This window comes from Canis lupus, chromosome 15 (genome assembly GCF_048164855.1).
Source record: "Canis lupus baileyi chromosome 15, mCanLup2.hap1, whole genome shotgun sequence".
In the NCBI taxonomy this organism is placed as follows: domain Eukaryota; kingdom Metazoa; phylum Chordata; class Mammalia; order Carnivora; family Canidae; genus Canis; species Canis lupus.
In genome coordinates this window covers 19778191-19803892 of record NC_132852.1, presented here as the reverse complement: position 1 = coordinate 19803892, position 25702 = coordinate 19778191, and the positions used below count along the sequence as shown (strand labels likewise).

Here is a 25702-nt window from a genome sequence, read left to right as displayed (position 1 = left end):
TGTACCTGCAAGTACATTCCTAGGATTCTTTATTTATCAGCTTGGGCTATGAAGACTATCTTAGCCCTTGTAAGATAGATAGATATTTTCTATATTTATTCATATTTTTCTCAAGTTGACTACAAGAGGGAAATCTGACTATCAATCATGGTATTATTAAGACATATAATTATGTGATGGGACTTGGGTGTCAGGTAATAAGTCATCTTAGCATGGGAAGATTATGGTCTAATTGTTCTGCTGAAACAGTATATGGTGTTTACTATTTTACAGTTGCAATATTCAGTGAATTGAAGGGATTTATAGTGTGGTAATGAAGGAATTACTTAAGTTGGGACCATGTTTTTATTTTCATATTTTGATAAGATATCAACTTACGTTTTGAGGGATGGGAAAGAGATTCCGCTAGAAGGGTTAAGTGAGTAGATGCCCATGGTTGAAAATCTAGCTAAGGATTAAAATACTAGATAATATTTGAACAACAACTCTTGCTGTGGGGTTCCTATGTAATAGAACAAGGTGGGCACAGCTGTGCTGATTTGTTGCAGGGTTGAGTAAGATTATCCACGATGACTCTGAAGAGGGTTCTCTCTCCATAGTATATGTCAGTGGTAGCTTGGAGTTGTTCAAATGTACAAGCTAAACAGTTAAGCACATGTCTTTGTATTTTCAAAATCTAGGCTCAGTGGAAGTGCTTACATAGAATAAAACCCATCCCCTCAGATGCAAAAAACTAACTACTGGTCCAAGGGGAGGGAAGGGATTGAAGGTAGGGAAATGTGGTATTAGAATATCTTCACAAATTGAGGTCCAAGGTCTTGTGGGTCTCCTTGGTGAAATGGTAATGAGTATCTACAAGTGAGTAGAAGGCCAAGAATTTTAGTCATACACATTGAGTTTGTGTGGGAGTTGCCAGGACCCAGCTTAACTGAGTCTGTTTCTGTTTAGTTTAGTTTGTTTGCTTTGTTTTTTAGATTCCTCATATAAGTGAAATCTTATGGTATTTATTTTTCTCTGTCTGACTTATTTCACTTAGCATGATACTCTATAGGTCCATCTATGCTGTTGTGAATAGCAAGGTTTTATTTACATGGCTGAGTAACAGTCCATTGTGTGTGTGTGTGTGTGTGTGTGTGTGTGTATCTTTTTGAATTCATGTTTTCATCTTAGGGGGTAGATACTCAAAAATGGAATTGCTGGATTATATGGTACTTCTATTTTAAAATTTTGAGGAATCTCCATAGGCTTTCCATGGTGCTACGCAAATTTATATTTCCACCAATAGTACATGGAGCTTCCCTTTTCTCTATATCCTTGCTAAGTCTGGTTATTTCTTGTGTTTTTTATTTTATCCATTTTGGCAGGTGTGAGATAGTACCTCCTTGTAGTTTTAATCTGTATTTCCCTGATGATAAGTGATGTTGAGCATCATGTGCCTATGGGCTATCTGTATGTCTTTTTTTGAACAATGTCTATTCAGGTCCTCTGTCCAATTTTTAAAGATTTTATTATTTATTCATGAGAGACAGAAAGAGAGAGGCAGAGACGTAGGCAGAGGGAGAAGCAGGCTCCCAATGGGGAGCCCAATGTGGGACTTGATCCCAGGACCCTGGAATCACGACCTGAGCTTAAGGCAGAAGCTCAACCTCTGAGCCACCCAGGTGCCCTTCTGCCCACTTTTTAATTAGTTTGTTGTTGTTGTTTTGAGCTGTATGAGTTCTTTATATATATTCTTCATATATATTGGATATTAACCCCATATCAGATACACTATTTACAACTATCTCCTCCTATTCAGTAGGTTCCATTTTTGTTTTGTCGATGATTTACTTCACTGTACAAAAGCTTTGTAGTTTTATGTAGTCCAATTTGTTTATTTTTGCTTTTGTTGCCTTTGTCTGAGGAGACATATCCAAAAAAGTATGGATAACACTTCATGTCAGAGAGTTTACTGCTTATGTTTTCTTATAGGAATTTTAAGATTTCAGGTCTTACATTTAAGCCTTTAGTCAATTTTAAGTTTATTTTTGTATTTACTGTAAGAAAGTGGTCCAATTTCATTCTTTTCCAGGTAGCTATCCAGTTTTCCAGTACTTTTATTGAAGAAATTTCTTTTCAGTGTATTTCTTGCCTCCTTTATTATAAATTAATTGACCATATAAATGTGGGCTTATTTCTCTATGTATTCTTTTCCAATGATCTTTGTATGTTTTTGTGCCAGTATCATACTGTTTTGATTACTATAGCTTTGTTGTATAGTTTGAAATCTGGCAGGTTTGGCAGATGGTACCTCCAAACCTCCAGGAGGTACCTCCAGGTTTGTTCTTTCTCAAGATTGCTTTGGCTATTCAAGGTCTTTTGTGGTTCCATAACAATTTTAGGAATATTTATCATAGTTCTATGAAAAATGTCATTGGTATTCTGATATGGATTGCATTAAATCTGTAGGTTGCTTTGGGTAGTATGGACATTTTAACAACATCACGTCTTCTAATTAATTAGCTTTGTATTTTTTTCCCATTTATCTGTGCTATCTCCAATTTCTTTCATCCATGTTTTCTAGTTTTCAGAGTACAGGTCTTTTACCACCTTTGTTATATTTATTCTTAAGTATTTTGTTCTTTTCGGTACAATTGTATATAAGATTGTTTTCTTAAATTCTCTTTCTTATAGCTCATTATTAGGGAAACAAAACAGATTTCTATATGTTGATTTTTTTTAATCTTGCACTTTTACTGAATTCATTTATTCTAAGTTTTTTTGGTGGAGTCTTTAGGGCTTTTTATATATCTGCAAATAGAGTTTTACTTCTTTCTTACCAATTTCAATGTCTTTTATTTTTTTCTTGCCTAGTTGCTGAAGCTAGGACTTTCAATGCTTCATTGAACTAAAGTGGTGAAATTGGACATCTTTGTCTTGTTATTAATCTTAGAGGAAATCTTTTAGCTTTTACCCGTTGAGTATGATGTTAGTGTTGGTCATATATGGCCTTTATTATGTTGAGGAATATTCCCTCTCTACACATTTTGTTGAGAGTTTTGGAATGGATTTTGAATTTTGTCAAATACTTTTTCTGAACCTATTGAGATAATTATATGATTTTTATCCTTTGTTTTGTTAAAGTGGTGTACCATGTTGATTGATATGCAGATGTTAAACCATCCTTGCATCCCTGGAATGAGTCTCACTTGGTGATAGCATATGATTCCTTTAATGTATTCTGAATTTGGTTTGATGATATATTTTTGAGTATTTTTGCATCTATGTTCATCAGTGATAATGGCCTATAATTTTCTTTCTTTCTTTCTTTCTTTCTTTCTTTCTTTCTTTCTTTCTTTCTTTCTTTCTTTCCTTTTTATTTTCCCTTTCTCTCTTTCTTCTTTCTTTCTTTCTTTCTTTCTTTCTTTCTTTCTTTCTTTCTTTCTTTCTTCCTTCCTTCCTTCCTTCCTTCCTTCCTTCCTTCTTTCTTTTCTTTTCTTTTCTTTTCTTTTCTTTTCTTTTCTTTTCTTTTTTTCTTTCTTTCTTTCTTTCTTTCTTTCTTTCTTTCTTTCTTTCTTCTTTCTTTATTTCTTTTCTTCTTTCTTCTTCCTTTTTTTGTAGTATCTTTGTCCAGTTTTGTTATCAGGGTATACTGGCCTTGCAAAATGAGTTTGGAAGTATTCCTTCCTCTTCAACTTTATGGGAATAAGCTGAGAAGGGTAGATACTAACTCTTTAAATGCTTGGTAGAATTCACCTGTGAAGCCATCTGGACCTTGACTTTTATTTGTTGGGAGTTTTTTGATTACTGATTTAATTTCATTACTAGTGATCATTCTATTCAGATTTTTATTTTTTTTTATTATTCAGTCTTAGAAAATTGTACATTTTTAGAAAGTTATACGTTTCTTCTAGGTTATCTAATTTCTGTAGTATTGGCTGTAATTTTTCTTTCATATCTGATTTTATTTATTTGGGCTTTCTCGCTTTTTCTAGATGAGTCAAGCTGAAGTTTTGTTAAGATCTATAAAGAACTTCTTAAACTCAACACCAAAGAAACAAACAATCCAATCATGAAATGGGCAAAAGACATGAACAGAAATCTCACAGAGGAAGACATAGACATGGCCAACATGCACATGAGAAAATGCTCTGCATCACTTGCCATCAGGGAAATACAAATTTTTTAAATCTTTTCAAAGAACCAGGTCTTAGTTTCATTGATCTTTCCTATTTTTTGTGTTTGTTTTATTTATTTTCACTCTGATCTTTATGCTTTCTTCCTTTTAAATTTGGTTTAAAAACCAAGTTTGTTAGTCCTTATTTACCAGTTCCTTATTTACCAGTTCCTTATTTACCAGTTCCAGTTCCTTTACCAGTGTAAATTTAGATTGTTTATTTGGGAATTTTCTTATTTCTTGAGATAGGCCAAATCATGAAAATTTCCCTCTTAGAACTGTTTTTGCTGCAAAATTTTGGAAAATTTTATTTTCATTTTCAGTTGTCTCAATGTATTTTTAAATTTTTCTTTGATTTCTTCATTGACCCATTGGTTATATGTTGTTTAGTTTTCATGCATTTGTGTTTTCCCCAGTTTTTTTCTTGCTATTGATTTTTGTTTCATATTGTTGTGGTTGGAAAAAATGGTTGATATGATTTCAGTCTACTTTAGTGTATTGAGAGATGTTCTGTGGTCTAACATATGATGTATCCTAGAGGATATTTCATGTGCATTCACAAAGAATGTATTCTGTATATTTAGATGGGGTGTTCTTCATGTTTCTCTTAAGTCTATCAGTCTAATGTGTTGTTTAAGGTCAATGCTTCCGTATTGATTTTCTCTTTGGAGAAAATCTATTGATCTATTGATGTATGTATCTATTGATGTAAGTTAGGTATAGAAGTCCCCTAGTATTATTGTATTGCTCTCTATTTCTCCCTTTACTTTTGTTATTAATTACTTTATATATTTAGGTGCTTCCATGTTGTATGCATAAAAGTTAAAACTGTCTTCCAGCTCACTTATCTGTGCTCCTATTTCATCTATTCTGCTGTTGAACCCCTCTAGGATATGATTCAGTTCAATTATAACTTCTGTTTGCTACTTTCTTATATTTTTTATCTTGTGTAGAACTTCTTGGTTATTCATCTGTTCTTCAAAACCAGTGAGCATTTTTATGACCATTACTTTCAACTCTTTATCAGACAGGTTGCTTATCTCACTTCATTAAGGTCTTTTTCTGGGGATTTGCCTTGTTCTTTGGTTTGGAACATAGTGCTCTGTCTCCTCATTTTGCCTTTCTCTCTGTGTTTGTCCATTTATATTAGGTGAAACAATCATCTCCCTCAGTTTTGAAGGAGCAGTCTTATGTAGAAGCTGTTCTGTATGGCCCAGAAATGCAATCTCCCTTGTCACTAGAGCCAGGAATTCTATGGGAATCTTTCAAATGGGCTCATGTGCCCACTGGGCTGTAATAGGGCTGCAGTGACTACACTGGGTAGATGGCACTTGGTGTGCTTATCTGTTCTGGTTATGGCTTGGGTGCTAGGCAGGAATGGCATGGTGCAGAGTGCTCAACCAGCCCAGATATGGTATGGGGGTACAGAGCATGCCTTCTAGTACTAGCAGGCTAGAAGGAAGATTCCAAAGTGGCACTTATTCGTTCTATCACCAACAAGGTAGGATGAGATGCAACAATGGCGTCTGCCAGTATTTTTTTCCCTTATAAAGATGTATTTATTTGTTTAATTTTAGAGAGAGGAGTGGGGGGGGAGTGGGGAGAATCTCAAGCAGACTCTGCCCTGAGCACAGAGCCTGATGCAGGGTTCAATCTCACTACCGTGAAATCATGACCTGAGCAGAAACTGAGAGTTTGGACACTTAACCAACTGAGCCACTCAGGTGCCCCTACTACTTTTATCCTTATATAAGTCCCTACAGGTTCCTGTCCCTTTGGCAGCCAATTTAAAATGAGTTAGTGGGTTTCTTTTGATTGTGGTCTAGGTGCTTTTAAGTCTGTTTATTTTGCACTGTGTCTCAGGGTGAGTGGGTTTGTATGTAAGCCCTTTAAGGGTGGGGTCTTTATTCTTTGTGGTTCTCCTGATATTAATCCTGTTGAGTTTTAAAACCAGACATATTGAGGGCTTGTCTTTTCAGAACAGGCCACCAGTGTGAGGTGCCTTATTGGACCATAATCCCTTTGCCCCTTAAGGGGGAGTTCCATATTTTGGGATCTCTCCCAATTGCAGGGTCACCACACCATGTCTGGAGGAAGATCCTAGGTAAGGCTGTCTCTGCCTCTTCCATCCTTCTTGATGAGTCTCTTTTGTCTTTTGTTGTGGGGGCTGTTAACCTAGTTCTTAGGTCCTTTTCAGAGTAAGATTATTGTATGTAGCTATAAATTTTTTGTGTCTATAGGAGAAGGTGAGTTTAAGGTCTTCCTTTGATGCCATTTTGAACCCCTTACTATCTCATTTGTATATTTGATCTTCTCAAAAGACTAGACTTTCATTTTCCTGTTGGAGTGGAAATCTAGACATCTGTTTTTAGATAGGCTTCTAAACATTCGTCCACCTTCACCTCCACTTTGGAGCTATATGGTTCCCCAGATCTCTAAGGGTATTGCAATTTTAATCAAATTGTTGATTGGCTTTCTTTACTACTGACTGAGGAGTTGTCTCTCTTTGGTCCATCAATCAATTACCACATGACCCTCTGCTTTCCAACTCTGGTCTTTTCCATCCTTGTAGGTCTTGGCCCTGAAAAGTTCCTGTACTGATGTTTTTTTTTTTATTTTTTATTTTTTAATTTATTTTTATTTTTTTATTTTTATTTATTTATGATAGTCACACACACACACACACACACAGAGAGGCAGAGACACAGGCAGAGGGAGAAGCAGGCTCCATGACACAGGCAGAGGGAGAAGCAGGCTCCACGCACCAGGAGCCCGACGTGGGATTCGATCCCGGGTCTCCAGGATCGCGCCCTGGGGCAAAGGCAGGCGCCAAACCACTGCGCCACCCAGGGATCCCCTGTACTGTTTTAGTGGAATTTTGAAAGAGAATGAAATTAGGTATGTGGAATCTTAGTTTCTTTCCTAAGGCTGTTTCTTGGTCCTGAAAGGAGGTAGCTACATCTCCCATTCAGAAAGCCTCCCTTCTGTCCTGGAGAATGTGGGATTTGGTGGCCTATGGGCTAGTGAAGAATCAGATTTTTATTCATAGCTGTATTGTTCTCTGAGACTCAGTCTGCCTTATGGGGTCAAGACTAGTTTTCCAACAACAGGGCCCCAATGCTGAATCTTGTCACTGTCATCGTCGACTTCTTCTTCTTCTTCTTCTTCTTCTTCTTCTTCTTCTTCTTCTTCTGTATCCATCCTTTATTCTATGACCATGTGCAACCCTAGTTAGTCCCCTATCTCAGATAACCTGAATTGAATGCTTGCTTCCCTGAGGTTCCCAGAGCTTATTTTCTGGAGAACTTAAATGGGGCTAGAACTCCTAGAAATTTTTCTATGCCACTATCATATTTACCATTCTTTTACTTCCTCTCCAGATGATGGGTTACCTACTTTACTAGATATTTTTCAAAGACTAATAAAGCTGTAAAATGCATTATACCTTAAAACCTATTTGCTTTCAAGCACTAACTTTCTTACACCTATAGTTCAAAGAGTAATAAAGGTGAAATATTCAGGCAGTATTTTTGACAGAGAGTTTCTTCTTTAGCATCTGTTTATGTAAAGCCACCCTAGGAGAACATTTTAAAATCTTTGTTCTCATTTGAGACCTAATCTAGCTAATTCTATTGGGAGTAAAGTAAGGTAAGAGTACAGAGTTTTTGTGTTCCAAAGAGAAGATGCTGCTTTGACAATTTGGTTCTGCAGGGTTTCAATGTACTGATATTCCAATCTTGCAGAAATCAACAAGATTTCATGGAATTTGAAGTCAATTGAAAGACAGTCTGTTGGAATCATTTCATGAATTCAAAGCATTCAGAGAAAAAATGTTTGCTTAGCTACGGTGATTGAGAAATTGAAGGAAGCTAGAGTAGTATGTCATGCTTGGTTATGTGCTGCTCTGATGCCAGTTCAGAGTAAAAGCTGAACTTTGTTTTTGAAAGCCACCATGGAAAGTGGAAACATTGACTGTGGATTGCTGAGTGGTGGAGTATTATTTTCTTTTTCAGAAATAGAAGCATCCTTGCTTTAGTGGGCAAGGGAGATAGCATCAATCCTTACTATTGTAATAGAGCTCAGTTGCTTTCTTTTTTTTAATTTTGAAAGAGTAAATATTTAAATAGGTAATACAGAAAAATTATTGCCAGTTTTCTTCCATGGGCCATGGTTAGGAGTTAAAAGAGAGAGGCAGAATTTGCATATGGAGAAAAAAATATTATAGGAATTATATGTAATTCTTTTAAAGTAAGGACATTGAAATTCTTGATTTGCAATTGGCCAAATTGAGCAAACTTTTCTCTGAAAAGCCATTTTAAGAGAAAAAAATTATGAATTTTCTTAAGCCCTGTGATTAGAGTGTAATATGTATTTATGTTCCCCCCAGGCGCCACACAATAAAAATGGTTAAAACCTTTAGTCCTTTTAGTAGTTCACAGTTTTATTGCCAAAGTTATTTTGTAGATTTTATGCTTAAAGCAAGGTCAGTGTATTGCACTGTATAAATTATTCTAAGTAATTGCTCAGTTATTTTATAGCTTAGTCACAGGATTTTTTCATTATTAAACGTAGCCTTTCCTTTAAAGTTAGGATGAGAAGGGCAATATAAATCACAGGGCAGCTTGCCATTGGGGGTTTTAGTTTTACCTGTGATAAGGGTTTAATAACAATCTGGCCCAGACACCAGTTCCCTCTCAATTACCTTTCCACATGGGCATTAGTTCACACTGTTTATTAAAAACTCCCCTTGTAGTTTTTAAATGGAGTGTTTCAGATTAATGGCCCCCATGGAGTTTAACTTCATTGCACTTCATTAAAGCTAGATTGTACAAAAGGTTACTTCAATTAAATCCAGAACGCGACCTTAAATCTGTATAGATTTTTTCAGAAAATGTGATAAAATTGCTCTGCCAATCCTTTGAGATTAACAAGGCAACATCCCTTTCAGTAACTGAAGTGAAAAACTTGTGAGCCTGTTCTGAATTTTCATATTGCTATACATTTGGATTTTACAAAATTAGAAATCAATCCATGGAAAGAGTCTGGAGTTATAAATGGATCAAGTTACTGGAGAACAGACCCACCACGTGGGACTAGAGAGTTTGTGAAACCTTTAGTTATGCTTGAATAGATGCTGTAAGTCTGGTACTTTAGAAAAAAATATTTTTGTTTCCCACGTAATAAAAATATTTTTCTAAATAGCTTGGCTTGTGTCTTCCAGCACAGAAAGCAATATAAAATTCTCTGAGAGGTTTTTCTCCCTTGGCTATTCCAAACTGTAAAGCATAGCTTGTGGCAGTTCCTAACCATTGTTTCCTCTGAAAATTCATGGTAATTGGAAGCATTAATTACCCATCCTACACCCTGAGAATGTAGCCTCATTATCTTGAGGCGATGTGTGAATGGATGCTCATTAACACCATAAGTCAATAGCTCAATTTTATCTTTTTGTGGGTTTCAGATGACTCTGTGAAACCAGCCCAGATCTATTTTCTCCTCTTTTTGGATAGATGAGATGTGAGAGTAGTACAGTCTCTCAATCAGTAGTTGTATCGTGCTTATAATTTTAAGAACTCTTATATTATAAATAATTTTAAAAATGCTATTGATTTTTACTCTTAAAAGAAGTTAAATTGAAAATTACTAAATGACACTGTTATTCTTAGTCCTTGTATGTCAGAGCTATGGAATTTCTTCCTATACCTGAATTTGTATTTTTGTTGTTCTGTTGTTTTTAGCTAGTATCTTTTGCTTTTCATCTAGTTTTTGTCCACTTTCTATGACTAAAAGTGGCACTTACAAAGGGGATGCAAAATAATCTAAGCATTTATTCAAATATCTCACATATATATCTGACAATATTCACAGCCCACTTATGCACAGTCAGTACTAACCAAAGAGAGAAGAGGTGATGTTATCTGAGAAAAATGACACAAAAACACTTTGACTGGATATACTCACATATAAGTAACTTCTTTGGGTGAAGACACTGAAGTACTGAGTTTAAATATGATATTGTATGAAGGGTGGCTGAGCCATTAAATGATTACCACTAATTAACAAGTTAGTTTATTAAACTAGCATGTTACCCATTTGGACCCTCAGGGAATAATCAGAGAACGGATATATTATATTTTGACTTAAAGAAATCGGAAAGTAGGGAACATGGGCTACTATAAAAAGAAAAGCCCCACCTTGGAGTCATAGTGGGATAAGGATTTCTGGGCAACCAGAAGAGAGCATGAGGACCCCGAACACCAGATATTTGAAGTGCTAAAATAAGGGATAGGAATTTGAAGTGAGCTGAAAGCAAACTTTTTTATTTTAGAATTTGGTTTTGGGCCATCCTTACATACTGTAGGTTGGCTGTTCTCAAAGCGTGGTTTGGAGAACCTTGAAAATTCGTGGATCCAGGAAGTCAAAAATTTCACAATAATATCTAGAGCTCCTTTGCTCTTTTCACTCTTGTTCTCTTCCAAATATACAGAGTCATGTTACTATAACAGACTGACTAGAGAAGCGGATGGGAGGATTTAGTTGACTTCTACTAAGCAAGATTAAAGAAATGTGAAAAATTTGAAAATAATGAGCTCCTCTAACTACTCTCCTTTTGTTTTGGAAGATATTTTTCATAAAAATATGTTACTTATGTTAATATATATTAAACTTATTATTGTTATAAACTGAATTAATAAGTATTTCAAAAATTATTAGTTTTAACTATTAATTTTGATTTTAATATAGTAAATACCAGTAAGTAGAAATTAAATAAACAAAAGCTCTTTGAAGTATTTAACTTTTGAGTTGAATGGACTTCTTTTTTTATTTTTATTTTTTAGAGAAAGAGAGGTAGGGAAAAGGGCAGAGGGAGAGGGAGAGGGAATTTTAAGCAAGCTCCATGACCAGTACAGAGCCTGATGCAGGGCTTGATCTCATGATACTGGATCATGACCTGAGCTGAAATCAAGAGTCTGATGTTCAACCCACTGAGCCACCCAGGTACCCCACATGTAATGGGCTTCTGATCAAAATGTTTATGAGATATTCTTCTAGGTGATGAATAGACTCCTCCATACTATAGTTTGTCCTATCAAGAACTGTCTGTATGGAATGCTGGCACTTGGAATTTTGAAGTCCTGGAAATATCTTTATGCATGTACTTCTCCAAATATGGGGGGCAGAGGAGGGCAGAAAACATTTGCTAAATGGCTTTCTTTTATCACTAGAGTAAATACAAAGAAAGATGTTTGTGACTGTGGGGGTGGTAGGGAATAAGTAAGAAATAGGAGAATTAAAAAGATTTTGAGTGTGTTAAACAGGCTTACTCCTCATTTTTTTTGGTGTAATAATTAGAATATTTAGCCACTGAAAAGATTTTAGAGTGAAATATCAATTTGTATCAGACTTAATTAAAATTGAAAAAGAATGTTTGGAAATATAATGTCTCAAATGAGTATGGATGAGCAGTTACAAGTTGTGACCTGCCAGTTGAGAACTGGAAATAATTGGGATTCCTTGCATTGCTATGAGGCATGGAGGTGGGCATTGTGTAGTGATGTGCTGAGTGACTAGAGCAAACAGCAAATGGAGCAAAGCCAGCTCATAAAATGGATAATTAGAATTTAGTAGTACTATTGAGAAAAATTTTGCCATATGATTAAGCTGCCCAATTCAACTGACTAGACTAGTGGCTTTACTTTCAGGTAGGAATCAATTGGAAAATCCCACTAAAGGACTGTGATTGCTTTGGTTGGGATCATATGCCCAATCCTTGATCAGTGAGCAGAAACCAGGTGGAGTATGATTACATCAACTTCCACTATGTCTGTACAGGATGGAGAGGCAGAGGAAATCGTTCTCCCCATGAAGTGATGTCTTATTTGCAGAATAAAGGAGAAGCACAGGGTAGAAAACAAGCAAACAACTTTAGTCAAGTCCTAAATAACTTTGCAATTGGATTCTTATAATAATTTCTTTCACTGGTCTTTCCCCTTTAGTTATTCCCATCATTGCCAGATCAATAATCAATCTAAACCCATTAAATCATAACAACTTTGAAGTTTATATGCTGTACGTTAGATCTCCTGGACTATTTATCTACTGGTTCCAAGTTTGTACCTTTAAACAATGTCTCCCCAATTCCCTCATCCCTATTTGCCATCATTCTACTGTTTTTATGAGTTCAGCTTGCTAGATTCCATGCATAAGTGATACAAAATTCTCGGAGAGTGATCTTAATTTTCTTGTTTCCAAGTGGTTAGAAGAACATTTTATTGTTTTCCTGGCAACAATTACTATTTGACCTTCACAACAATCCTGTTAGGCGGATAGGGCAAATGAATCATACCCAATAAATAGATAAGGAAATTGGGGCTTAAAGCATTAGAAAATTTGTCCAAATTCACACATAGTGATTAAATAAACCAGTGTTCAAATTAAGATATTCTTAATTCAGGCTTGCCTGTTGAAGATCATTTCTTTACATCAACTAGAACACATGGCAAAGTGCTGGTATTACAGGTGCTGAATGTGTATTTATTTGAAAATGAATGAAAATACTTCTATGTAAACAAAGTGAAACAACTTATTAGTACCATGAGGCAACATTCACTAGGAAAGAATAGGATACAGACTTTTTGTTCCTCACTGATAACTCTGTCAAGCTACTAAACTAATTTCAGTTTTATGATTTGGAAAATGAGCATCATAATTCTTCTTGATGTGAATTAAGGTGTGACTGGACCATGAAGATTCAAGAGAGTTTATTGGAATGGTCATGAGTCATAGTCATAGGGATGAGAGTTTAGGAAGATAAAAAGCAGGAAGATTAGGATCACAACCAAGGCTTTCAAGGTCATACCGTTATAATGGAGGTGAGAACCTTGGATAGATCCCTGATCTACAGCAACTATAATTGTTAGAAAACCTTCCAGGTTAACATCTTTTATTTACATTTAGGCTTTCCTGGGTGACCTCTCACCCAGTTAGAATCCTGTGGTGTTGGTATTAATTTCTGAGTTTGGAGGAAGAGCATATCAATGAGGTACTCATTTGCAAATATTAGAAACCAATTTTGGCTAATTTAAGTTTAAATTCATTAGAAGTGATATTAGAAGAATCAGTTACAAGTCTTGAGAACCATACTCAAAATATCCAGGAGCCCAGTGAAACCAGGAAGCTTTGAATAGCTGCTTCCTTGATGCCGCTGTGCTATCAATGCCACTGTTACAATGGCTACAATCCTCCTAGCTTTGCATCACTTTCTCAAGATCCTAGGCCTGGGCAGAAGCTCTGATTGGTCAAGCCTTGGTTATGTGCCTCTGCTCAGCTCCTGGGAGCAAAGAGATCAGATGTCTGCTCTCTCTTTGACTTCTGTAATGGGAAACGTTCCAATTAGAAAATGTGGGCACTGCTTTTTAAGTTTTATTTATTTTGACTATTCTTTTCTCTGGACTTCAAAAATTCCCACTCTTTTAAAAGCTGGGTGGGCTCTGGAGTCAGCCTTGACCTTTGTCTTTCTATTTCTTACCACTTACTACCTACCAGGTTATAAAAGTTGTAGCTAAGGTTCATTGAGTTTGGCAAAAATCCAATGGTTACAACTCAGTTTTGGTCTTAGTGCTCTGCTTACTTTCCAGGTCTCTGGTTTGACTTAGGTTTATAATTCTTAGTATTTTTTACTTTCTTGCCAGCTCACCAGTGTACTTTAAAAAGGTTTAAAGATATTGTGCCTATTATATTACCAGTATGCCTATCTAGTATTTCTATAACCATACACAGAGAAATAGGAGTTAGGACTAGTTCTTTGTAATTGCTGTGTTAAAAAGAATAAAAATATGTGTATGGGAGATAGTGAAAAAAATGATTCCTGGATGTGAAAGAAGGAGGAGGGAATATATTTAAATAAACATGTTCAGGTGATGAATCAATCAACAGGGCCAAAGGGCTATTAATCAATGCACAGTAGACAGAGCCTAATATATACATCATGACATACTTTATTTGAAGTATTTATTGTGAGCCTGGTATTTCTTCAATTTACGTACTTCTTTATAGAATATTATCCCAGGTACACATAGACTTGTGAGATGAAAGAAGCAGATGGTAAAAATCTGAATATAACAACCATATCAAACCAATAGTATGCATTGGAGTTTAGTGCCATTTATGGAATCAGCTTCTGGCTGAATTCTCAGCATATCTCAGCTCTGAGGCCTAAGTAAACCCCCCAGGTAGATCTTCATGAAGAGAGCCATGCTGAAGTCAAAATGGGAGTCCTAAAGTTAACTTTCTTTAATGACAACTAGAAGATCAATGGGAAGAAATTGTTTCTATTCCTATAAGCGGTAGGATTGAATTTGGTCACCTTTCACTAAGTTAAAAAAGTCTAGCTAATGGAGTGTATTGATGAAGAAAAACATAATTACACATGTTGTTAAATTGTTCTGAACCTGCCATAATGGCTTCAGAGGAACCCTTGACTCAACTCCCATCTCTAATTCGCCTGTTGAATATGTCAATGTAGGCATGCTCTCTTGTGTAAGCCTGAACTGCCACACAAACTCTTCATGCCTCTGTTTCCCTCATACTGTATTTTGTAAACTTGTCGTGAGACTTAAAGTATTCATAAAACTTTTAGATATTATGTAGAATACCTAATTGATGCTAATTGATACAATACATTGATTCTAATGTAGGATTAATTTTTCATAGTTCTGCCACTTAAATTATATGATCAACTTGAGCAGTACACAACATATAGTATTAAATTGCACTGTTGAAGCTGCCAAAGGTCAAATAAATACCTTTCCTCCTGTAATACGTGCAATCATGTTTCATTTAACCAGCGATATGGGAACATATAAATGACTTTTTCAGGTTATTGAAAGTTACCCCCTAAAGAACTTTAACTTTTTCAAATTTTAACTTGTTTGAATGAAAAGATTGAAGAATTGCATGGCTCACCTCCTGAATTTAAAGATAAAAAGCATAAAGATTAATCAAATCCATGTTGCCATCACACAGATGTTCCTTTTATAAATATAGAATATTGAATACAATTTAAAATTTATAAAATTACCTCCTATTATTAGCATAAACACTATTATTACAGCCTTCGGTGTGATGAAGTATACAAAGAAGATTGTGGAGTACGTGGATGAATCAAAATTTTATTTACATGCTTGTAGAAAATATGGAAAACATAAAGAAGAAAGTAAAAATGACCTCACTAGGTCACTAGAACCTCACTAGGCAGACATAATCATTAATTCTTAATAAATTAATATGTTATTGTCTATATGCTTTTCTAGTACTTTCTTAACTTTTTAACATATCGTGAACATTTTCTCATAGCCTTTGATTGTCTTAATTGACTTACATTCTAATGATCACAGAATATTCTATTGTATGGTGGTATCTTTATTTTCTTTTTTTTTTTAAGATTTTATTTATTTATTCATGAGAGATACAGAGAGAGAGAGAGGCAGGCAGAGATACAGGCAGAGGGAGAAGCAGGCTCCATGCAGGGAGCCCGATGTGGGACTTGATCCAGGGTCTCCAGGATAACACCCTGGGCCGAAGGCAGGTGCCAAACCGCTGAGCCACCCAGGGATCCCCTATTTTCTTAATCTCCCATTGGTCGACATTTATATTTTCCCAGTATTTAGCTATTGTAACCAATGCTGTAGTGAATATCTCTGTGCATGAATCCCAATGGACATCTTAATCAATTAACATATTCAGCAAGACTTCATGGAGCACTGGCAACATGTTGGGCAATATTCCAGGTGTTTGGGATACAAAAGAGAATAAGCCTTGCCCTCGTAGAATTTATATTCTAGTAGGTGGAGACTGACAATTAAAGCTGTAACCCATTGTAACTACTTTCAGATGATAGTGATGTTTTGTGAAGCAGTGATTCACAAATTTTTTGTTGTCAGGATTCCTTTACATACCTTAAAATTATTGAGGACTCGTAAGAGCTTTTGCTTTTATGGGTTATAACTATCTATATTTATTATATTAGAAATTAAACTGAGAAATTAAAAAACTTTATTAACCCATTTAAAAATGATGAGCCCAATATACTTTAAAATACTATTTTTATAAAAATAACTATATTTTCCAAAAAATCAGTGAGAAAAATTGTTTTACATTTTTGTAGAATTTTTTAATGTTTGAGTAATAGATGGCAGCTGGATCACATATCTTTCTACATGTAGTCTGTTGTGATAAATTGTTTTAATTGTATAAGAGAAAACTCAGCCTCATATAGATATATAATTAGAAAAAGGAGTATTTTAATAACTTTTTCACCTATTTATGGACATTCTTCTTTGATAATTCACCAAAGCTTGACTAGTAAAAGCTTCTTAAAAGTTAATTACAATATAGAATCTGAAGTTATATCGATAAACTTTCATCCTATTATATTAAAACTCACTGTTGTGTCTTGAATGTTGAATGGATTTGTTATACATGCATGATTTTGTAATATTACATATTAGTCATTTTGAAAATATTGGTTATGACTTATGCATATCTTCCAAATATTGTTCCACTTTAAAATATAATACTCCAAAATCACATTCATTTCTCTCATCACCAATATCATTAGAAAAGTCTTGAAGTATCAGAAGCTTTCATGCTGGAAATGTATTGTTGGCAATAAACACTCTCCTTGAAGTCACAGACCCACTTCATTTAATTTTTGTGAACATGTGTTTGAAATTCTCAAGTCTGAACAACAATAGTTTATCTGCCATTCTTTCAACTAAAAATGTTTCCTTGGAAAACACTGGCTAGCCAAGTTCACAATTCAGACAGTCACACAATGATTTTCTTTAAGGCAATTATCTTAATTAAATGTGCAACAGAAGTGCTTTGTGTTTCTTATTTCATTACATAGAATATTAAAATAACCTTACACAAGGATTGAATTTGATAAAATTGATAATGTATGTTGCATCCTTAAGGCAATCCCTAAGTTCTTCTGAACATGTTTTCCTAATATGAGTGCTTGGAGGTGAAAATACAATGACTATTAGCAGAGTTTGCCATTTTCTTCCTTGATTTGTGCTAAGTTACCAGCAGTTTACCTGCCATTGCTATTGTAACATCAGTATAAATGTCAACACTGGGAAAAGCAAATGTGTCTTTATATTATTATGAAATAATAGTACTTGCCTAACCCATAAAGGTTCTCGGGGACATCCATGGGTTGGTGGGACCCACACTGAACATTGCTGTTCTGAAGAGCAGCCATAGAGTATAGAGTACCTCTTCCTTCCAAGAAAGGTTTTTTTTTTTTTTAAGATCAAGAGAAGCAGTTATTCAAGCATTTGATTTAACTTTCATAGCTCTAACACTAAAAAGAGTTTTTGATAATTATCTCTGTTGGAGTTTAAAAAACAAAATATGCAATAATGAATATTTAAAAGAATAAGTGTAGCAACAATAACATAATTTATTGGGTGCTTACTATGCTCCAAACACTGTTGTCAAACTTTGCATATGCTTCGCTTAACACACACAGCAACCTTTCAATAGGTAGGTAGTTTCTTGTTTCTATCTTACAATAAGGAATTTAGGTAGTAATGCAGTTGAATAATTTACTCAAGTTTCTCTTAGCTAGTAAATGGCAAAGCCAAGCACCCAACTCAGTTCTTTTTAAGTCAAAGACCAGCTCTATTCACCACTGCCTAAGGTTACTAATAACATATTTTTTATCCTAATTATCTAAGTGAAAATTTGGTATTCTTCCAGGCACACATATTAGTCGATTGTGGGTTTCTCTAACTATAATCATTCAAGTGTTGTGTCTTCCAGGAAGTCTGTTGTCCACTTGACCTGATTTAAATTTCCCATTTTAGGGCTTTCATAGTTTCATTTACTGCATGTATCACCATTTCCCATTATTACTGTTATTCTTAGCCCTTCCACACTTTCACTAATTATAAGGTCCTTTAAGTCAAATTTAACATCTTGCTCATCTTTTATACTATATAAGTCAAAGTAACCACTGCAGCAATAGTCTCCCATCCACTAACACTTTGTGAGCTTCAATTCAGCTGTGTGATAGACTGCAACTTGCCACAATCCCTTTGCACTTCCTGTCATCAGGAAGTAGAGCATATTTTGCTCCCTGCTGGATCTAGTCTGACCTTGTATTCACTTTGGACAACAGAATGCAGCAGGAGTGATTTGTGCAAATTCCAGGCCTGGGCCTCCAGAGGCTTTGCACGCTTCTGTTTCCTCTAGGAAACCTGCCCAGCCACCATGTGAATAAACTCTATCTAGCCTGCTGGTGAATGAAAGGCCCTGTGGAACAGAGATGAGTCATCCCAGTTAAGCCATCCTAAACCAGTCAGCCCCTGGCCAACCATGCAGCTGATTGCAGTTGTATAAGAGATCAGCCAAGATCAGCTCTATCTGGCCAGGACTGTCAGAGCTACCTTGAGGAAGGTAGCTCAAATTGCCAACTCACAAACTGTAAGCTAAATAAAGGTTGTTGTGTAAATCATGGTTCTGTAGAGAAACAGAACCAATAGGATGTGTATATTTATGTGTGTGTATATATGTATGTGTGTATGACTTTGTAATATATATGTATGTATATAAGACATATATATGTATATATATAGGCTATATGTATATGACATCTCATCTATCTATCTATCTATCTATCATCTATCTATCTATCATCTATCTATCTATCTATCTATCTATCTATCTATCTATCTATCATCTATCTATCCATCCTACCTACCTATCTACTTATCTATGGGGGGTATTATTTTAAGGAATTGGTCCATGTGACTGTGGGGCTGGCAAGTTTGAAATCTGTTAGAATAGGCTGGCTGGCTAGAGACCCAGGGAAGAGCTGATATTTCAGCTTGAACCCAAAGGTAACCTAGAGCCAGAATTCCCTCTTCTATAGACTTCAGTGATTTTTTTCCGCTTTCAGTTGATTGGATGATGCCCACCAAGTTAATGGAGGGTAATCTGCCTTACTCAGTGTCTACAGATTTTCATATTAATGTTAATATCACCTAAAAAATACCTTCAAAGTGACAAACTGGTGTTTGACCTAATACCCTGGTTCATTGCCTAGCCATGTTGACACATACAAATGGCCATCACAATCACCAGGTTTAGAATAGGGAACAAAAACTATCTCATATACTTTGTATCCATCATCTCTTCTAATCTCTTAACTCTGCACATTCACAGTTTTTGGAATTATTCAGCAAAGAGTTGCAAAGTTTAATCATTTCAAGAGAGGAAAATAATTTTATTCTCCATGAAATTTTAAACTTTGAAATATGTATTAATAGAGCAAATAGTTAAAAATGTTGGCAGTAGTTTACTATAAACCAACATCCTCTCTTTGTGACTAGTTGAATAAATTATATATCCAAGAGCAAATCAAAGCAAATATGTAGTTGTCTTTCCTGAAAGAGGTTTTGGTTGTTGTGTAGAAAATTCTTCTATTCCTCATCTAGTAAATGTTAATTGACCTCCTTATCTATTCCATGCCAGACCCCATGCTAGACATTCCCTCTCAGCATTAATCTCTGCTCTCCTGATACAAAAGTAAACTAGAGCATCTTTTTCCCATAGGAATTTATACTTTTCTTAAAACAATTTGCTGTTTTTTATGTTCTGTCTCTATTCTCTGTGTTTAAGTACTTTCACTAGAATAATATGCATTGGCTGTTCTCATGGAAGAAATTGCTCCTTTTTTCCCTCATTCTAAAAACAGTGTAGTATTGAGCTGGTCCAGCACAGGCCTTCTTGCCAGTTCTGTGTTTCTTCATTTTGTTCACAGATCTCTTGAGGCAAGGATTACAAGCAGTGCATTGTTTGTGTTTCTGCCTTTTGGCAGCAAAAAAGGAGTTTAAAAACACTCCAGTATGGGTATTTCCCGTGCCCTGAAATAAAAGAACTAGATGAAAGTGCTACTCACTTGAGATCTGCAAGACTTTCCAACAACAGCTAAGTCTTGGCTTTTGATTCTTCTTTAGTTCTGAAACAAGAGAATCTGCCTTCTTCTTAGAAAATTTCTCATTTGACTGTTAACATTCTAAATACATTCTACTATCTTTGAAGACAAAATTTATGTTAGAACGTAGATAAAATTCTAGGGGCACCTCCATGACTCAGTTGGTTAAGCATCTGCCTTTGGCCCAGGTCATGATTTCAGGGTCCTGAGATTGAGTCATGTGCCAGGCTCCCTGCTCAGTGGGGCGTCTGCCTCTCCCTCTCCCTCTGCCCCTCTCCCTCACTTGTGCTATCTTTCTCTCTCCTCTCTCTCAAACAAATAAAATATTAAAAAAAAAGAAAGTAGATATAATTCGGATAAGAACCATTTACAGGATCCTTAATATGTGGTTATGCTGGGTGAACACTTTGCAAACATTATCTAATTTAACCCTTATGACAGTCACATAAATTAGGTATTAAATTAAGGAAAATGAGGCAAAGATATTTACTTAATAAAGTAATTTGTCTAAGGATGCTCAGCTAGTAAGGGGCAGACTGGGCATTAACACTTGAGTCTGACACCAAAGCTCATAGTCCTGATCACTATATTAGTCTGACAAGATTAATAAGCCAGAGCACTGTTTGCGAGGTGGTGGTACAGTTCCAGCTCAGTGGTTAAGAGTGCAGGGCTCAGACCAAGACTGCCTCAGATCAATTATTTGCAGCTTTACTAATGAGGCATTATTGAATTGCTCTGTGTTTCAGTTTCTTTCTCTTTAAAATGAGGATAATGATATGCATTTTCCTTTGGTTGTTACAGGGATTAAATTAATACATGCAAAGTGCTAATACCATTTGGCACATACTAAATGCTCTCTGTTACCTCTTCTTATAAAAATGTATGAATCTTTTTCATCAGGATATCAATTTTTGGGTTTTCTATGCAGCTACATCAATACTCTTATATTTAGTTGTGAGTGACTTTTAAAGTTGTTTCTACATGATACCAAAGGACAAAAAAATGCCAGTTCGGAAGCTAGTCAAACCAATTGCCAATTCCATGAAAATATTAGACTCCTTATTTCCTGTTCTGAGGAAGAAAAGCAGCAATACCTTTTTTTTCTGAAAGATTTATCTATTTACTTGAAAGAGAGAGAGAGACAGAGAGAGAGAGAGACAGAGAGAGAAAACACAAGCAGGAGGGGCAGAGGGAGAAGGAGAGGAGAATACCAAGCTCTATGCTGAGCCCAGAGCTCTATGTGGTGCTTGATCTCAGGACCCTAAGATCTTGAGGCTGAGATCACAGCCCCAGCAGAGACCCAGTGTCCCCCGCCCAACTGACTATGCCAGCCAGGTGCCCCACAACAACACTATAAGATAGCTTTTAAAAAGTCTTTCCATTGGTTGCATGATTATGACAAAGGTAAACTTCAATTTATTAAGAAGAAAAAGGAAGGAAAATCCCTGGGGAAGTTAAGACTTTTTCAGTGTGGTTCCATACCATGCCCTCTCTAAGGGTAATGCAGAAAGTCTTGGAGCAAAATGTGGAGTGGTCACATGATAGGAGTTAGGCATAGTTGTTTTTCTTTTTTTTCCCCCAGGAGTGCCCAAGAGTACCTGTGCATCTTAGACAAATCAATTATTCTATAATTCAATTTTTCCTGTTGTAATTGGTGAATTAAAGTTTTTTACTTAACTGCTGCCTGAGGAGTTCTCAGAACATTTGTGTACTGGGCACCTTCTAAGTGGTTTTGATATATAGAATAGTAACACTGGGCTGGCTGGAGCTTAATCTTTTTTTTTTTTTTCTTTAAGAATGTTCCATTTACTAGTAATTTCATATTATTAAATGTGTATGTTCTCAAAAGGTAGTTACAGTTTCAACACAACTTTTCTTTATACTCCAGAAAACTGGAAAATACAGAAAAGTATTAAAAATAAAATAAAAATCATTGTAACCCCACCATAATGTATATATTGGTGCATTCATCTCCAGTAAAAGGCTTATGTATGTATGTATGTATAATTTTAAGCATTGTTTTATTTTTTATTTATTTATTTATTTTAAAAGATTTTATTTATTTATCCATGAGAGACACAAAGAGAGAGAGAGAGAGAGAGAGAGAGGCAGAGACACAGGCAGAGGGAGAAGCAGGCTCCATGCAGGGAGCCCGACTGGGACTCAATCCCGGGTTTTCAGGATCAGCTCTGGGCTGAAGGCGGCGCTAAACCACTGTACCACCCGGGCTACCCAACATTGTTGTTTTAAAGTGTTCATGTGGCCAGGTGATTTCTGAAGTTGGATGATAAAATGAAAATTGGTTATTCATGTCAGCCCCAAGAATGGAGTTATGTGGTACTTAATGCTACTTATTTTATCCTTAAGTTAAAAAAAAATATTTTGAGCCAAAATAAAGGTAGAATTTTTTAACTTGAAAGAATACTTCTGAGAGTTGTAAATCAAAATAAGGCTGCATTGCCTGGTAGGACATGGAAGTTGCTGGATGTGACTTCCCAGGAAACCGTGCCATAACTAGAGTGGGAGGCAGAGGGTAGCAGGAGCCCAGGCTGGAGATGGAGATGGAGGTATAGCTGCAGCAGGAGTGGGATTAGATGGAAGGAGGGGGGCATTGTGTGGTGGAAAGAACCTACACTTTTGTACAGATTATAGATTGGAGAAGTCGTTACTACTATTCCTACTACTGGATTTAAAGTTGAGTCTGTAACATACAAGAGCCTTAAAATTCCAAGTCTGGGAGTTAGGAGGAGAGACAAGTATCAGGCCATACTGGGAATGCTATTATTCAAACACAGATGCAATCATCTTGTAGCAGGTAGTTGTGATGGAGACAGAATTGGCATTTCCAAATAAGAGTTAGTTGTCACATTGGAGGAAGAAGAGCTGAGAAAAGCCATTTTAGAGGTGTTTGCAAGTGAACCGACATGGAACAGGCCATGACTCTCTCAGAGATGACAAATTCATTTGAGTTTCTTGTATGGAAGGAGAGCAAAGATGGCAATTATTCAAAACTTCAGCAACCAAAGGCATTGGCCTGATGAGGCAATGGAAAGGTTAGTTGGAACATTAGAGCAGATAGTCATTCAATGAATTCTGGTCCTTTGAAATGAAGACTATATCACATTTCCCTTTAGAAATGTGTTAAGAAAAAAAAAAAGAAATGTGTTAAGTGTGCTTCATGCTACTAAATGTTAAAAAAAATGTTAAATGTGTGATTGTTGACACATAGTGAACTGACTGCAATATTTGTAATAAATATAAAGAGTGAGCATTTGGTTGAAAGAGTAACTCATCACAATTGAACCAAATGAATGTCTATTCTGTGTAATGTAAAATCTTTCCTTACTTTCTTATGTTAAGTATACTATTTGTATGGAATTCCTATTCAAATAGAGTCTTATTAAAGAATGTACTCCTATTGGGGAAAAATAATCCTCCTATTTTTGAATTAGCAGTTGTGGCTTGTTTATATAAATGCTGATAAATAGCTTAGAAAAAACATAAGGCTGTATCATCAAACAATTTAAATAATAATAACATGAAGAGAAGTTGTAATCATGCATAAAAAAAATCATGATTGTATTACTTTCGGTCATGGAGTTTCCTGCTTGGGGTGGCACTTCTAGAGTGGGTGACTTTTGTTCTTTAAGATTTTATTTATTTAGTTGAGAGAGAGAGAGAGCAAATGAGAGAGCCCAAGCAGGGAAGAGAGGGAGAAGCAGGCTCCTCACTGAGCAGGGAGCTCAATGTGGGGCTCAATCACAGGACCCCAGGATCATGACCTGAGCCGAAGGCAGATGCTCAACCAACTGAGTCACCTTGGTGCCCCTAGAGTTGATTTTTGAGGACTGACAACTCTGTGATAAAGACATGAAGCTTGATGTTGGATCCAGCAGTTCAGGTGCTCCTGGGGCACCATCTCCCAGCCCTTGGGGGAATATCTAGCCACCCTGTGGTATAACCCAACCTTTTCTATAAAAGATCTTTTTTTTTCTATAAAAGATAAGATCTCATATCTCTCACGAATGGATGGAAATGTCAGAATTAGCTGCCCAAATGACAACAGCAGTGAAGTCACAGTTATCATCTGAAGCCACACCTGCCCTGATGCCTGACCAATTCTCAATTCCCTCTTTTCTTGGGCTAACAAGCATAATTGTGCTTAAGGTTAGATTTATGAAAAAGAATTCACTTCATATGTTTTCTCCATAGGCCAAAACTCTTCTGGGTGTCTGTGGAGAAGCTGAAGAACTAACATTTAGAACAAGGCAAGATGGTATCAAACTTCCCCCTTTGGGGCAGTCTGTGATGAAGTCAGTTATGCCAGCTGCCAGTTACAACTTCTACTTGCTTTCCCAGAGCAAGCCAAACCGTTTATTTACCACAATCATAACAGGCGAGCCTATCCATTATGTTTCTAGGATGTCTTAAGAGTTCAGGGCCACTGTGCTCTTCACAGCACACTTCATGTCCGTGATTTGGGATGTCTGAGATACTCTCATAGGCAAATAAATTACAGTGTCAAGTTAATGGTTTGTACTTGAGCTCAGAGAATGATCTGGAAGGTCAGTGCAACAGGTGTGGGCTATCATTGCGTTCAATAGGTTATGCTTCCTTACACAGGGCCTCAACATTGGAACATAAATTTCTGAATGCTGAACATGATAAAGGACAACTTATAACTTTTTGTTTGTTGAAGGTGAGAAACAGACCATGAACACATTTTCTCTACAAGTGCCTCTAATTCTTCCAATCATTTTGACACATAAAGGGAAGAAAGGCGGATGGCAGAGTCAGTAAAGGAGAGCATGGTCTTCTGTCCTGGTTGACTTCTCTGTTCATCTTTAGCCTACTTTCCTATTTGCTGGATGAAATACAGACAGATTCTAGAAACTATATTTGGTAGCAAGTTCAAAGCAAAGAGTATTAACTCTGTGAGGCATGTAAGATAATACCTGGTTTAACACCCTGCTGACAAATAGTCAGGTTTGGACTCAGGAGCAATTGATAACTGGGCTGAAGAGCTGGGTCTACTGTCCTCCAGACCACTAGCCTTTCCATTACGTTGTTTCATCTTTCTGGGATTTAAGCAGAAATGGATTAATTTTCCAATTCATTTATTGTATTCTTTGGCTCTGCGATTTCTTTTTGCCACTTTCTGGTATTGTCTCTGTTGGAGTTCTCACTGTGTTCAGTTATTCTTCTCCTGAGTTCACTGAGCATCTTCGTGACCATTATTTTGAACTTTTTTTTTTAATCAGGTGAAGTATCTCCATTAATTAAGATTTTTTCCTGAGGTTTTATATTATTCTTTCATTTGGAATATATCCCTCTGCTTCTTCACTTTTCTCGACTCTCTGTGTTGGTTCTATGTATGAGATGAAATAGTCACTTCTCAGTCTTAAAGGAGTGGTGTTGTATAGGAGATGAACCTCATCATTTCACCCTACCTGAGTTCTGGGTCATCTCTCAAACATTTGTGATTGTCTAAACAGCCTATTATATCTTTAATATACCCTCAAATCTGTAGTTGAGAGTGT

General features: G+C 36.1%; 1 long non-coding RNA gene across 2 annotated transcripts in view; it reads left to right on the top strand.

The window, feature by feature from the left end:
• Positions 1–25285, top strand: part of LOC140605492 (uncharacterized) — a 28864-nt gene extending 3579 nt beyond the window's left edge. The window contains exon 3 of one of the 2 annotated variants that reach the window (XR_012008142.1): positions 24375–25285. This is a non-coding gene — a long non-coding RNA (uncharacterized lncRNA). Of the gene's footprint in view, positions 1–3974; positions 4164–24374 lie in introns of those variants that run through there. The other variant, XR_012008141.1, reaches the window with a different exon arrangement.
• The last annotated feature ends 417 nt before the right edge of the window (positions 25286–25702 follow it).